The sequence below is a fragment of the Canis aureus genome, chromosome 2 (genome assembly GCF_053574225.1).
Source record: "Canis aureus isolate CA01 chromosome 2, VMU_Caureus_v.1.0, whole genome shotgun sequence".
Taxonomy (NCBI): Eukaryota; Metazoa; Chordata; class Mammalia; order Carnivora; family Canidae; genus Canis; species Canis aureus.
In genome coordinates this window covers 91,807,911-91,822,041 of record NC_135612.1, presented here as the reverse complement: position 1 = coordinate 91,822,041, position 14,131 = coordinate 91,807,911, and positions in this window count along the sequence as shown.

The window sequence follows — 14,131 nt, the reverse complement described above, 5'->3', positions numbered from 1 at the left end:
TGTGTCTGCGCCTGACACCCAGGACATAAAGGCTGGTGGCCTGTCCAATCTGCCGGCGGGAATCTTGTCATTTGGTGGTAGGTCTGGGTGAGAGGCGTTCCGTCCTCAGGGACAACTGGGGGGCTCAGTCAGTTAGCGTCTGACTCTTGATTTCCACTCAGCTCATGATCTCAGGGTGGTGAGATGGAGCCCAGCATTGAGCCCCGTGTCGGGCTCGGTGCTTAGCAGGAAATCTGTTGGAGATTCTTTTTTCTCCTTCTCCCTCAGCTCCTACTCTCTCTTTCTCTAAGATAAATAAATCTTTTTTTTTTTTTTTTTTTTAAAGAGTTCCTTTCTCAGTGGAAGAAGTCAGGCAGCCACCTCTGGCTCTGTCAGGTAGGGGGATAGGCGAGCCAGGGGAATAATTATTATTTGAAATATAGTTATTTGTGTGTGTGTGACATACATTGATTTATGCATTAATCTTGTTTCACCAGCTAGGCTGTAAGCTCCTTGAGGGGGAGAAAAAAGTGTTATTTGTGTTCTCTGAAACACACTTGAGAAACATACACTGTGTTGATTTATTGATTTCTGTAAATAAGTGATGAATTGGCTTTGAGACTTGGCTCGTGTTCCTAGATGATTTGACTTGTCCTGTGTTGCGTGCACATCTCACTCCGTCTCCACTTAGCCTACCTCCCAGGACCCGTGGGTTTGGCCACTCTCTGCTCCTTTGGCTCCTTGACTTACAAGGCCCACGTCCAGTCTTGGATGTAGTCAACCACCAGGTTTTTCTGGCTCTTCCACCCTGGCGGCTGAGCACGTTGGAGAAAAATCGCAGAATGGCCGAGACGAGGGCGCCTCCAGACTCCTGACCTCTCTCTTCAGCGGCGCTCTGACTCCGCTTGGACACACTTCTCTTCGGAGAATTCATCAGTGTTTCTTCTATTCATAGGGAAGCTCTTCCAACTCTACAGCTCCTTCCCCAGGGCCTCTTCCTCGCCACCTCACCCCCTGCTCTCTGGTGATTAGCTGCCCAGAGAGAATGGAGGCCTTACGACAGCTTCCTCACCTCCCTGCCTCCTTTACCTCTAGCAACTCTCATCCTCAGGCTTTGAAAGGAAGTGACTCTTTGCCTCTTCCCCTCTTTCCTGTGAAGGCTACTTCCTCTCCTATGCCCTGATCCTCTCCCTTCTTGCTTTTTCAGGCCCTTGCTCTGTCAACTACTCAGTTTCTTTCCTGACTCATTAACTGCCCCCTCTCTATTGGCTGTTTCCCTTCGGCATAGAATAAGATACAGATACCTTCTACCCTGAAAAACCAATTCTGTGTGTCTTGCCACAGGATGATGGAAGCAACCCAAGACACGTGAAATACTAGAGTTAGCTGTGAGACGGGCCTGGATCTGATTAGGTATGAAGGTGGTACCAGCCACAAAGGGTAGAGCTCCCACGGGGCTCCCGGGAATGCCAGAGCCACACACCGAGCTGAGCCAATAGTGTGGAGAGCACCCGACTCCAGCCCTCAGACTGGAGCCTGCATCCCCTGAGTTGAGCTTGGCCCAGCCAGTGTGCAGCTGGACTCAGGTCTGTGAACAAGAAATCAAGCTCATTAAGTTTGGGGATGGTTGTCACACAGCATAACTGCAGCCATAGCTGACGAATACTAGCTGGCACCTAAAAAGTGACATGAAGGAGATACAGGAGACGAAAGGCAGAGAGGACATCGACTCCTCCTCCTCGTGCACCCAGGACGCCATATTGTGTCACCTTCTGGTTGCCGAGGGAGGAGGTTAATCCACCACAATAAGGATTATTTTAAGGTCTTGGAGTTTTTCTTTCTATTTTTTCTTTGCCTTTATCTTCTGTTCTTTGTTCCTTCATTCTTGTCCTCTAACTTCTTTCACTGTTGAGGCCTTACATTCTGCTCGGCTTGAGGAATACGAAACAAAAGCCACCTTTTGGTTTAAACGGGGAAATGAACTGTAAACAAGTAATTGACCCACATGCAAGCTGCCCTGTCAGGAAGCTGTATACAGAGGGAGGAGCAAACGGGGTCACTGAGCTCTTTGTATCGCTGCTGATGCTCACCGAACAGCTGGGAGAGGCCCTGTGTGAGGAGCAGAGTCGGACAAGGACGCAGTCCCTGCCCTTGTCCCTCCTTTCCAGACTTCTGACTTTAATCTGTGATGGCACATGAGGCTCTACTCTGCGTCCCTCACACACATTATTTCCTCTGCTGGAAATCTCCTCCTCTTCTTTACCAAGGCACCAACTTTGGGTCCTTCCCAAGGAGGCTAGATTCCCTTCCTGGCTGCATTTATAGCACTTGATGTGTCTCTTACGGTGACACGTGTCCTACTTGAATTACTAGTTAAGTGTCTGTTTTCTCTGCTAACCAACTAGTCCAAACCAAAGCTGTCTGGTTTACTGCCTTACCTCCAGTGACTGAGTTGGTTTAGTGAATGGGATAGAGTTGAATCTCCAAAGACCGGTTACGTGTATGAGGCAGTAGGCACGGAGGCAGGAAGAGGGTTTGCAGAAAGCTCATCAGTTCACTTCCAACGTCCTCGAACAGAATACCCGAGTTGCTACCCCAAGTTGATCTCTGACGTTGGAAACAAAAGAAAACAAGAGAAATCCAATTTGGGTCTCCAAGGAGCTTAGCAGTACTTTGCGTTGTCGAGAACTCTCTGATAGCTAGAAAATTCCACTCATGAGCAGCTGGCCTTGCTCATGGCTCATGACGCAGGCAGCATTTGGCGATAACATTTCCTGGCACTGATGTGTATCTGCTGCGTGTACAGCTCAGGGACCTTGTCTTGTTCCAGGGATGCAACCCCAGTGGCGCAACGTGGCCTGTGGTTCCCGCTAACCCTGGCAGGCGAGGTGGTGGGCGGCCTGGCAGGAGGCTGTGTGCTCCTCCCAAGTGCCTGCCTGGGGCCCTGCCTCCTCTGCCACTGTCCTTTGTCTTGTTGTTGAGAGGAGGCTGCGGTGCTCTGCTCTTGGTGGAGGAAGACACTCGGTTCCTTCTCCTCTTACTTTGCTGCAAACAATAGAAATGTGAACATTTTCTACCTGCTGGAACCAGACTCCTTGCAATATCTATCCAACAATTTAAAAAGATTGCTCAGAATAGAAGGGGATATTTTGTACATGCAAGTTCATCTCCATATCCTCAATGAGTTTTCAGTCATCACGGCCATTGGCTCTGTGTGGACTCGTGTCTGACTCACACGATGGCAGGGTTTTCTTAAAACCAGCTCGCCACCATGTGATGGAGAGCAGTGGCTTTACTAATACACCAGGGTGGGCAAATGCTGCCTGCTTTCCTATGAGCCCTCAAGTTAAGAGTTTTTACATTTTCAAATGGTTATATATATATATATATATATATATATATATATATATATATAAAAGCCAAAGAAGAATGGTATTTCTAGAAAGGGGGAAATGAGCTGAAAGTGAAATTATAGTGTCCTAAATTAGTAAAGTTTTATTGCAACACAACCACGCTCATTTGTTGAGGGCTTGGTTAGGGCCACCTTCCTGCCGCAAGAGCAGAGTTGATGAGTTGTGGCAAAGACTAGGCGCGGTTGGCAAGGCCTGAGGTATTTGGATCTTGCCTTTACGGAAAAAGTTTGCCGAGCCCTGTACTGGAGGGCTATGGAGTTCTTTGATCGACCCACCCCGAGTGTACCAGAGGCTTACTCCAGGGCCTATTTTGTGCTTCCAGTAGACTTCTAGACTGACTACGGGCCCACACCGCCGCCTGCAGACCCCGACGAAAGATGGGCCGCGTCTCCAAGTAGGGCCAGAGCGGCCGCGTCCTTCCGCGGCCCGTCCCCGCCTCTCCCCTGCCCCCCCGCCCTTCGTGTGCCAGCGGGGGCCCGGCCAGCGCAGTCGTGGGGAGCGTCGCTCTTGGTCTTAGGCTGTGGCTCAAGCCCCATGTTGGGCGTGCAGATTACTTAGCGATAAAATATTTTTAAAAATAAGAATGCCCACCTTCAGGACCGGCGGAAACAGTACTTCAGTCCTTCCCTGACAATCTCACCCCAAAGGCTTCTAACTACAGGACAAAATGAATTTATCCCTGATGCCTCTCCCTCACTGCAGGGACCTGGGGCAGACCCCAGTGACCACCAGAAGCGGGTCAAGTTCTTTGAAATCTGTGCTCCATCTTGAAGCGTTCTGAGTTTTTACTCTATAATCTAGTCGTGCTTGTGTAAAGGTAAAAATCATAGGGCACCTGGGCATTGGTACCATAAAGTAGACTCCAGGGATGCCTGGGGGCTCAGTGGTTGAGCTTCTGCCTTCAGCTCAGGGCGTGGTCCTGGGGTCCCGGGATCGAGTCCCACGTCGGGCTCCCTGCATGGAGCCTGCTTCTCCCTCTGCCTGTGTCTCTGCCTCTGTCTCACTCTCTCTCTATCTGTGTCTCATGAATAAATGAAAAAATAAACAAAATCTTTAAAATCAATCAATCAATCATGATTTCTATCATAGATCTTCAAGTACTATCAATACCCAGAAAGCTAGGCCATGCTAACCTGCGGTGCAGGTACTGGCTTCGCCCCACCATGGACTCTCCAGACTTGCACTCTGTGAGGAGCGTGACCGATTGTGCTGATTCCCTGGCTATTCTGCGTGCCTCTACCACGATCCCAGCCCTTTCCAGATGACATAACAGAGTGTGGTTGTGTTGCAAGCCGTCTCAGTCCTGGCCTGTCTTCTCCGTGTCTACGCTGATCCTTCGTTCCTCTGGGCGGGGGGACCAGGCCGGGCGGGGATTTCCCCTGCTCAGAGCCTGGGTCCCCTGCTTCCGTCTCAGCCTCACGTCCTGCGACTCGGGCCACGCCGCTTCCCACGGGCTTTCGCTGTTTGGTCCCCGCAACTGTGCCCGCCCGTGTCTTGGCCCTTCCCGTCCCCCAGGGGCCGATTGTCACCAGGCGTCTGGGTGTGGCCCCGGACCAGGGCTGCCGTGACAGGTCCGCGGTGCTGTCAAACATGCAGCCCCCTGGCCTCAGGCAGCTTTTGACACGTGTAAGGTGGCTGATAGGGCCGCGAACAGAGTGCTTAGTTTTAGTTCATTTAAATTGAAGGAGCCACTTGTAGCTTTCTAAAAATATTTTATTTATTTATTCATGAGAGACCCAGAGAGAGGCAGGGACATGACACAGGTGGAGGGAGAAGCAGGCTCCACGCAGGGACCTGATGCGGCACTCGATCCCGGGACCCCGGGGTCACGCCCTGGGCTGAAGGCAGGTGCTCAACCGCTAAGCCCCCCAGGGGCCCCCATATGTAGCTTGCTTTCTCCTTTCCTTTCCCTTTCCTTTCCTTCCCTTCCTTCTAGAAGCTGTTTATTGTCCATCACTCTCATCCCCATTTTGTTTGCCTCTGAGGAAGAGCAGCCCGAGGGCCCCGGGGGTGTCCCTTCCCATCCAGCGCCCTGAGCAGCGCGGCCCGGCGGGTGGGGGCCGCTGACCGGGCACAGAGGCACCCGCCGCCTTCAGGCCCGCCTGGGCCTCCAGGCCTCGCAGCAGGGAGTTCAGGGGCGGGAGCGGGCCCCTCAGCCTGACCCCGTCCTGGGCACAGGCTGTCCGGCGGCTGCTCTTCCCCTCTAGCCTCTTCTGGGTGCCCCTGGGCATTCACGAGCAGGGCTGCAGCCCCCTCTGTCCAGCAGCCCCCTCCGTCCAGCAGCCCCCGGGTGACCCGCTTGTCGTGAGGGGTGGTGTGCGCGTTGCCCAGGGCAAGGGTGGTGGGCTAACGGGTCCCCGCGAGGGGCTGGTGGGCAGCCCCGGGATCCACAACCACCAGAGGTCTCGGCCGTCGGAGGCCCGGATCCGGTGAGGGAAGGCTCCAGGGGCAGCGAACTGGAGCACACCCGGGCTGGATTCCTGGGCGACGACACATCAGCTGGGTTTCCCGTGGCAGCAACGGCCCGAATCCCGCAGAAGCTTCTCCACGGGTCTTTTCAGATTTATGGTGTAGGTAGTGTCCGGTCCTTCTGCAGACGCCCTGGTCCATTTGGAAGTCGAGGTTGGTGCCGCCTAAGTGGATGGCTGCTGCCAGGAGCTTGAGGACATCTCCTCCTTCGTCTGCAGGACTTCAAGAGCTCTAGACTCCGAAGCGTTCCCTCTTAGTTACAAGGGGAACACAAAACACCGGTGGACGCCCCGGGCCGGTGGCGTGGAAGGGCCACGGGCCGCCCTTTGCATCCCCCGGGCGGGCGGTGTCAGACCCCACAGCACTGCCAGCGTGAACCTGCGGCAGCCACGGCCCCGGCGCTGGAGGCTGTCAGAAATGCAGCATCTTCCTCCTCACCCTCGACCTATGGAACCAGAGCCCGCACTTTAACCATATCTCCGGGTATTAGAGCGCAGTAAAGTCTGAGAAGCAGTGCTGCGAATGAGCAAATCTCCAGAAAAGATGTGCTATCAGTCAGAGCAAGCCGGGTTACGCTGCGGTAACAAGCACGCCCCGAATCCATCGGCTTAAAATAAGCAAGTTTTGCTTCTCACGGACGCCGCTTGTCCACGGCGGGCCGGAGGGGGCTCTGTTCCACATCGTTCTTCCTCCAGGTTCCAGGCTGTCGGGCCAGAGCCGTCTGGATCCTTGGTCATTGCTGCGACATGAGGGGCCACAGGCAGCGTGGTGAAGCCTCTCATTTCTCCTCACAGTCCCCTGGCCAAAGCATGCCACGTGACTGTTCCTAACCCTACGGGGACGAGGAAGTGCAATCTTGTCAAACACCCTGAAGGGGCAGAAGCAGAATATTTGGTGAACATATGCGGTGAAGGGCACTAATGACCACCATGCTCAAGCATAATTACAGCTTTGGTTTTTTGTTTTTTGTTTTTTTAAAAACAGCCAGGTCTGAAGATCATCATTTCAAGCCTGGACTTGCCATAGCTTTCTAATTGGTCTCTCTGTTGTCCTTTCTTTTTTTCTTTCTTTCTTTTTTTTTTTTTTGTTTTTTTTGGTTTTTTTTTGTTTTTTTACATCACTATCACATTAATCCTCTTAAGGCATTGCTCTGAGTATTTTATTTCTCTGCTCAAAAGCCTTCAACAACACCTCATTGTCTACCAAGTTAAGTAAACTCCTTTTCGCATGATGTAGTGGAAAGAATGCTACTAATTTATGTGTGACCTTGGACAGGGTTGCTTAAATTCTCTGAATCACAGTTTTCTCATCATTTAATTTGGAGATAAAAATATCCACCTTCAAGGGCTGCTATGAATCTTAAGTAAAATAATGTGTATGAAGTGCATCGTGTATTAGACATCTAGAAAATAAGAGCAGAATCCCTGGCATGAGCTTGCAGAGCACACTGTGCGTATCTATATTATAATATTTACCCAAAACATATCTAGATGACCTATTACATGTCTGTTTCTCCTAGTGGACTTGAATTCCTTGAGGGTGGAGGTTATGTCTTTGACTTTACAATTACTGAACCAAGCATAAGGCTCTGCATGTGGAAGATTCTTGCTAAGTGTTGTTTTAGCTGCACATCATTTGTGAAGGATTTTGAGCTCTCCCTAGGAAGGTTGCCTCATGTGTCTACCCAGAGTTATAGCCAAGCCATACCACTTGCTGTGCCCTAAACTAATGGCATGTTCCTCACCTCTGGACCTTTGTTCATGACGTTTCTGTTTCTGATATATACCTTTTCCTTCCTGTACCTTAGCCTTTCTTTTTTTTTTTTTTTAAGATTTTATTTATTCATGAGAGACAGAGAGAGAGAGAGACAGAGGCAGAGACACAGGCTCCACGCAGGGAGCCCGATGCAGGACTCGATTCTGGGACTCCAGGATCACACCCTGGGCCAAAGGCAGGTGCTCAACCGCTGAGCCACCCAGGTGGCACCCTCTTAGCCTCTCAAAAGTTTGCTCATCACTCAAGCCCCACCTGAAGTGGCACCTCTACAACTATTATTTTTCTAATTCCTGGCCTGAAAGCAACATCTCCATTCTTTGAACATTCATAGTATTCAGAGAAGACTTCACACAGAAGGCTGGATTTGGGATTCCTCTGGGAAAGTAGTGACCAGGGGGTTTATACTGGGACGGCAAAGTGGAGAGCAGGAGACAGAGAGGACTTTCCAGATGGATCAGGATGGGCCTCCACGTCTGCAGATGGCTGAGGTGCAGGGAGGATAGAAAAAGAAGGCAGAGGCAAGGCTGGAGCGATAGGCAGGTACGAGAAGTTACTAGCTTGCGGGCCATGGTTAAGAAGGTTGAATTTTATCCTAAGCCAGTGAAGAAGGGTGGAGATATGTGTTTTTGCGACCTAGAAACCAGTTTATTGAGGATGAGAGTCTGATATTTAATGATTGATATTTAATAAAGATATTATAATATTTAATAATTGATCTCCAATGTTCTGTGTTAGGCCAGCTAGCGTTATCTGCTTTCTGACTGTGATTTGGTCTTCCCGATGCCTTTCCTTTTACGTCAGTTATGATTCCAGTTACCTGCCTAGCCCCTGAAGGTGGAAGATGTTGCATTTTCAGTGTCTTAGGTCTGCACTCCAAGCATCATCGGACAACTTCAATCCACTATCAATTAGGAATTGCATTTGGCTGTTTATAACAAGGACCCTTCTCTCAATAGTGGCTTCAATAAGACAGAGGCTTATTTCTCTCTCATGTAGAAGAAGACTGCAGGTAGCTTGCACAGTTTTATCGGGGACAAAGACTTCTACTTGTTTCCGCTTCCATCCTTGTCCCTATGGCTTCCATTCTCAAGATTACCTGGTGTGCATGGCTGTTGGAGCTCCTACCATCACATCCCCATTTCAGGCAGTCGGAAGGAAGAAGTGGGTAAGAATGCATTATTTCTCAGAGTTCTATATAATGCGTTTGCTTATAATCATTGGCAAACATTTGGTCACAAGGCTACCAAGGGGTGGGGACTATAGACTTTTATTCTAAGAGGCTAAAAAAAATGTGTGTGGGGATTGTTTCTATTTTTGTTTTTGTTTTGTTTTGTTTTGCTTTAAAGCAGAGACTTGTGAGAGTAGGAAAACAGCAGCCTCTGCTATGGTATGTGACTCCAGCCTTCACTGTAATACATCTGTGTTTTGGAAGACTTTGCTTCCATTAGTTCATATTTGCCAAAAGTTCCATCCTACCAAGTCCTACTAGTGTCTCTTTGTCCTCTGGTATTTAAATGTCACTTTCAGTTTATGCATAACCTACACTCTGTGCCTTGATGCACACCTGCTTGTCCTGAATTGGACAATTCTTGCTTGAATTTCATCCTTAACCGTCAGTCCTCCGTCTCAACAAGGGAGAGGAGAACTAGGAGGTACTGCCCAGGCTGAAGGCAGAAGCCTCAGATGTGTTTGAACAGATACACCTCAGTTGATATCCGTCTAGAAGAGGAATATATAATTTCCATCGCCCACATTTACTTGTTTCCAAAGGGTTTGGATTATTTGTTGTAAAACTTTGCATCCCTGTGGCCCGTCTCTAAGATTTTTCTCATTACAGAAGAGAAGTCAGGAGATACACTTTTCCGTGTTCTCATCCCTATGTTGCGCCACTCTTAAATTTGCTAATGAGAGGAATTTGCCTATGATTTGCAAGGCAAAGAGTGGAAGAAACCAGTGTTCTCTGAAGCCCATTGCAGACAGGGAGTTGCTTCCTAGAGAGTTTTGTGCCTTAAACTCTTTGATGTTTCAAGCGGAGCTCAAGCTGCTGACCAAGCCGCCTCTGATTTCACAGGCAGCTCCACTTCCCCTTAGATCTTCCAGTGGCTGTGTATGATCCTAATTCCTATATTAAATGCTTCCTAATGAAATAATAGAATGGCTGAATGGCTTCTCTTTTCCTTTTTTTTTTTTTTCCTTTTTAGGCTACTATTGACCAGAAGTCTTTTTTTTTTTTTTGAAGATGTATTTATTTATTTTTATTTATGATAGACAGAGAGAGAGAAAGAGGCAGAGACACAAGAGGAGGGAGAAGCAGGCTCCATTCCGGGAGCCCGACGTGGAACTCGATCCCGGGACTCCAGGATCACGCCCTGGGCCAAAGGCAGGCGCCAAACAGCTGAGCCACCCAGGGAACCCCTGGCTTCTCTTTTCCTGAGTGAACCGGTTGACTGATCTATTCCCTCTTACCTGAATTATTTGGCTATAAAAATTTTGGAGGTTCTTTTGATAGAATACTGTTTATATGGCCAAGCAGGTACGCTATTTTACATTGCAAATACCCTTTGAAATTACATATGTGAATATTAAAATATATGGTATAATTACATTTATATAATTATATATTACAATTTATATTATGTTTTAAAGACTATTCTACATGTATTTCTTTTGCCCCTCTGAAGCATTGATTTCCCAGAGTACTAGAGAATACACCTCTCACTTTAATTACATTATGACAAAATCAATGCACAGATATCAGTTGCATTTCTATATACTAACAAAGAGAAGAAAAAGAAATTAAGGAATCGATCCCATTTATGATTGGAACAAAAACTGTAAGATACCTAGGAATAAACCTAACCAAACAGGTAAAGGCTTTATATTCTAAAAACTACAGAACATTTATGAAAGAAATTGTGGAGGACACAAAGAGATGGAAAAACATTCCATGATCATGGATTAGAAGAATAAATATTGTAAAAATGTCTATACTACCCAGAGCAATTTATACATTCAATGCAATCCCTATCAGTTACCATTGATCTTTTTCACAGAGTTGGAACAAATAATCCTAAGATGTGTATGGAACCAGAAAAGACCCCAAATAGCCAGAGGAATGTTGGAAAAAACATCAAAGCTGAGGGCATCACAATGCCTAACTTCAAGCTATATTACAAAGCTGTGATATTCAAGACAGCATGGTACTGGCACATAGATCAATGGAACAGAACAGAGAACCCAGAAATGGACTCCCAACTCTATGGTCAACTAATCTTCGACAAAGCAGGAAAGAATATCCACTGGAAAAAAGACAGTCTCTTTAATAAATGGTGCTGGGAAAATTGGGCAACCATGTGCAGAAGAATGAAACTAGACCATCCTCTTACCCCATACACAACGATAAACTTAAAATGGGTGAAAGACGTAAATATGAGACAGGAATCCATCAAAATCCTAGAGGAGAACACAGGCAGCAACCTCTTTAATGTCAGCCACAGCAACTTCTTGCTAGACACGTCTCCAAAGGCAAGGGAAACAAAAGCAAAAATGAACTATTGGGACTTCATCAAGATAAAAAGTTTCTGCACAACAAAGGAAACAATCAACAAAACTAAAAGAACCCAAAGAATGGGAGAAGACATATTTCCAAATGACATATCAGATAAAGGGCTAGTATACAAGATCTATAAAGAACTTTTCAAAGTCAACACCCAAGAAACAAACAATCCAGTCAAGAAATGGGCAGAAAACATGAACAGACATTTCTCCAAAGAAGACATACACTTGACCAACAGACACGTTAAAAAATGCTGCACATCACTTGCCATCAGGGAAATACAAATCAAAACCACCTTGAGATCCCACCTCACACCAGTGAGAATGGGGAAAATGAACAAGACAGGAAACAACAAATGTTGGAGAGGATGTGGAGAAAGGGGAACCCTCCTGCACTGTTGGTGGGAATGTGACGTGGTGCAGCCACTCTGGAAAACTGTGTGGAGGTTCCTTAAGAAGTTAAAAATAGGGATGCCTGGGTGGCTCAGAGGTTGGGTGGCTGCCTTTGGCTCAGGGCATGATCCCAGGGTCCTGGGATCGAGTCCCACATTGGGCTCCCTGCATGGAGCCTGTTTCTCCCTCTGCTATGTCTCTGCCTCTCCCTCTCTCTGCATCTCTCATGAATAAATAAATGTTAAAAAAAAAAAAGAAATTAAAAATAGAACTGCCCTACGACCCAGCAATTGCACTACTGGACATTTACCACCAAAATACAGATCTAGTGGAACAAAAGGGCACCCGCACCCAGTGTTCACAGCAGCAAGTCCACAATAGCCAAACTGTAGAAGGAACTAAGATGTTTTTCAACAGATGAATGAATAAAGAAGATGTGGTCTACACACACACACACACACACACACACACACACACACACACACTGGAATATTACTGAGCCATCAGAAAGGATGGATAGTTACCATTTACATCAATGTGGATGGTACTGGAGGGTATTATGCTGAGTGAAATAAGTCAGTCGTAGAAAGACAATTATTGTATGGTTTCACTCATATGTGGAATATAGGAAATAGTACAAGGGACCATAAAGGAAGGAGGGGAAGCTGAATGGGGTAAAATCAGAGAGGAAGATGAGTCACAGGAGACTCTTAACTCTGGGTAACAAACTGAAGGTCGCTGAAGGAGAGGTGGGTGGGGGGGATGTGGTAACTGGGTGAACAGGCATTAAGGAGGGCACGTGATGGGATGAGCACTGGGTGTTATATGCAACTGATGAATTATTGAAAACTACATCTGAAACTCATGAGGTAGTATATGTTGGCAAACTGAATTTAAATTAAAAAAAAAAATAAAGCAAATTGCTCAGTGATTGGAGCTGCCAGGAAAAAAATTACATTATGACAAGAAGGTCTATCACTATGTTCTGTAAAAATGCCTTAGGAGCCCGTGCAGGGTAGGGTGGGAGTAGGAATGGTGATAGAGTCCAAGTGAGGTAGCGGAGCTCCCAGCCTGGTGGGACTCCAATCTGAGTTCCCAGCCCTGTACTCTCACTTCATCTATAGAGCTCAGCTTCCATTAATTGATATATGAGTGATCCACTCAAGATTTCATTTGACAGGAAGTGCTTAAAAATAAAGTCAAAAGCTGCACCTTTAAAACCCTAAATTTGAGATGTGCATTTTAAGTGTTAGGTCCTCCACTTATTAGCCATGTGACCTTGGGCATGTCATGAAAACTCTGAATTCAGCTTCTTCAAGGGTACAATAATACCAATGGCAAAGCTTTGCTGAGAAGATGGAAAGAAATAATGGCTATAAATTTGAAAGGGTGTATCAGCCAAGGGTCATACTCTCAAGTGCCTCTAGGGCCAGGTGAGTGACAGAAATGAATGCAATAGGCCATTGTGAATGGGAAAGGACATGTCCCAATGAAGAGGGGCATCCTCAACTTACTGCACTTGTTAACGTTTGGGGGATGTGATCAGACCTCTTGATTTTTCAAGAAAACTTGGAAATAAGGATTTTTGGAGAGGAATCTCAGGATTTTAAAAAGATTGATACTAATTTCACTTTTAAAAGCTAATCAAAACACATATGTTCATTTGTGGGCCTCCTTGTATGACCTTTAATTACACAGACACCATTTATTGTTATTTGTAATGGACGTTGAAAGCTGTTGTTCTTTTAGCCTTTCCTGTGAGCTTGCCCACCTCCTTGCTTCCTGTAACATACCTTTCTCCTTGGCCCAGGTCTGACTGATCATAGTTTTCCATCCAGGTGGCCGGTATTGGACCTACGTAGGCCTAATTAGGCTCCTTCTAGGGATTGATATTTGGATGCTGGGGAAATTAGTCTATTCTTCTTTACTTGTCTTGCTCAACTGCTGTGCTGTAAGCAGAGATGCCAAGGACCATATTCCTTAGTCACTTGGTAGAAATCCAGTTGTGGGAGAGAATGAGGCCAAAAAGCAGAGACAAGTGCAGAGAAAAGAGACCAAGAGAGTCCTGGCAGCATTGACTTAGTGAGGCCTTCCTTTTTATAGCTCTTTCCTTAACCCTATGAGTTACTGAAAAATATTCCTCTTAGTCATAGAAGTCAGTAAATTTTCTTTCAATTTGCTTATGGTAACTTGAACTGGGTTTGTTTCAAAAACATCGAATGAAAAGGACTACTACTACTACTAGTAATAGTGTCACTAATAGACATAACATTCATTAGCCATCAATTACTTTAGGAATAAGGCAAAAGTAAATTTTTTGGACTTTGAAGAACTGTCCTTGAACTAAAATTATTTTTGAAGAGTTTAAGAATTATATTAAGAGAGTTGGTATTTGGAATAGTACAAAATGAGACTTTGTATAGGTTGCGGTGTGTAATGGTCCTTCATGGATTCTGTTCTGACCATCACTTGTTCATAGAATTTTCTTAGAGAAGTTTCCTGGTACCATTGTGTGAATAGTTCAATAGATTTTTATTCTCCCAGAG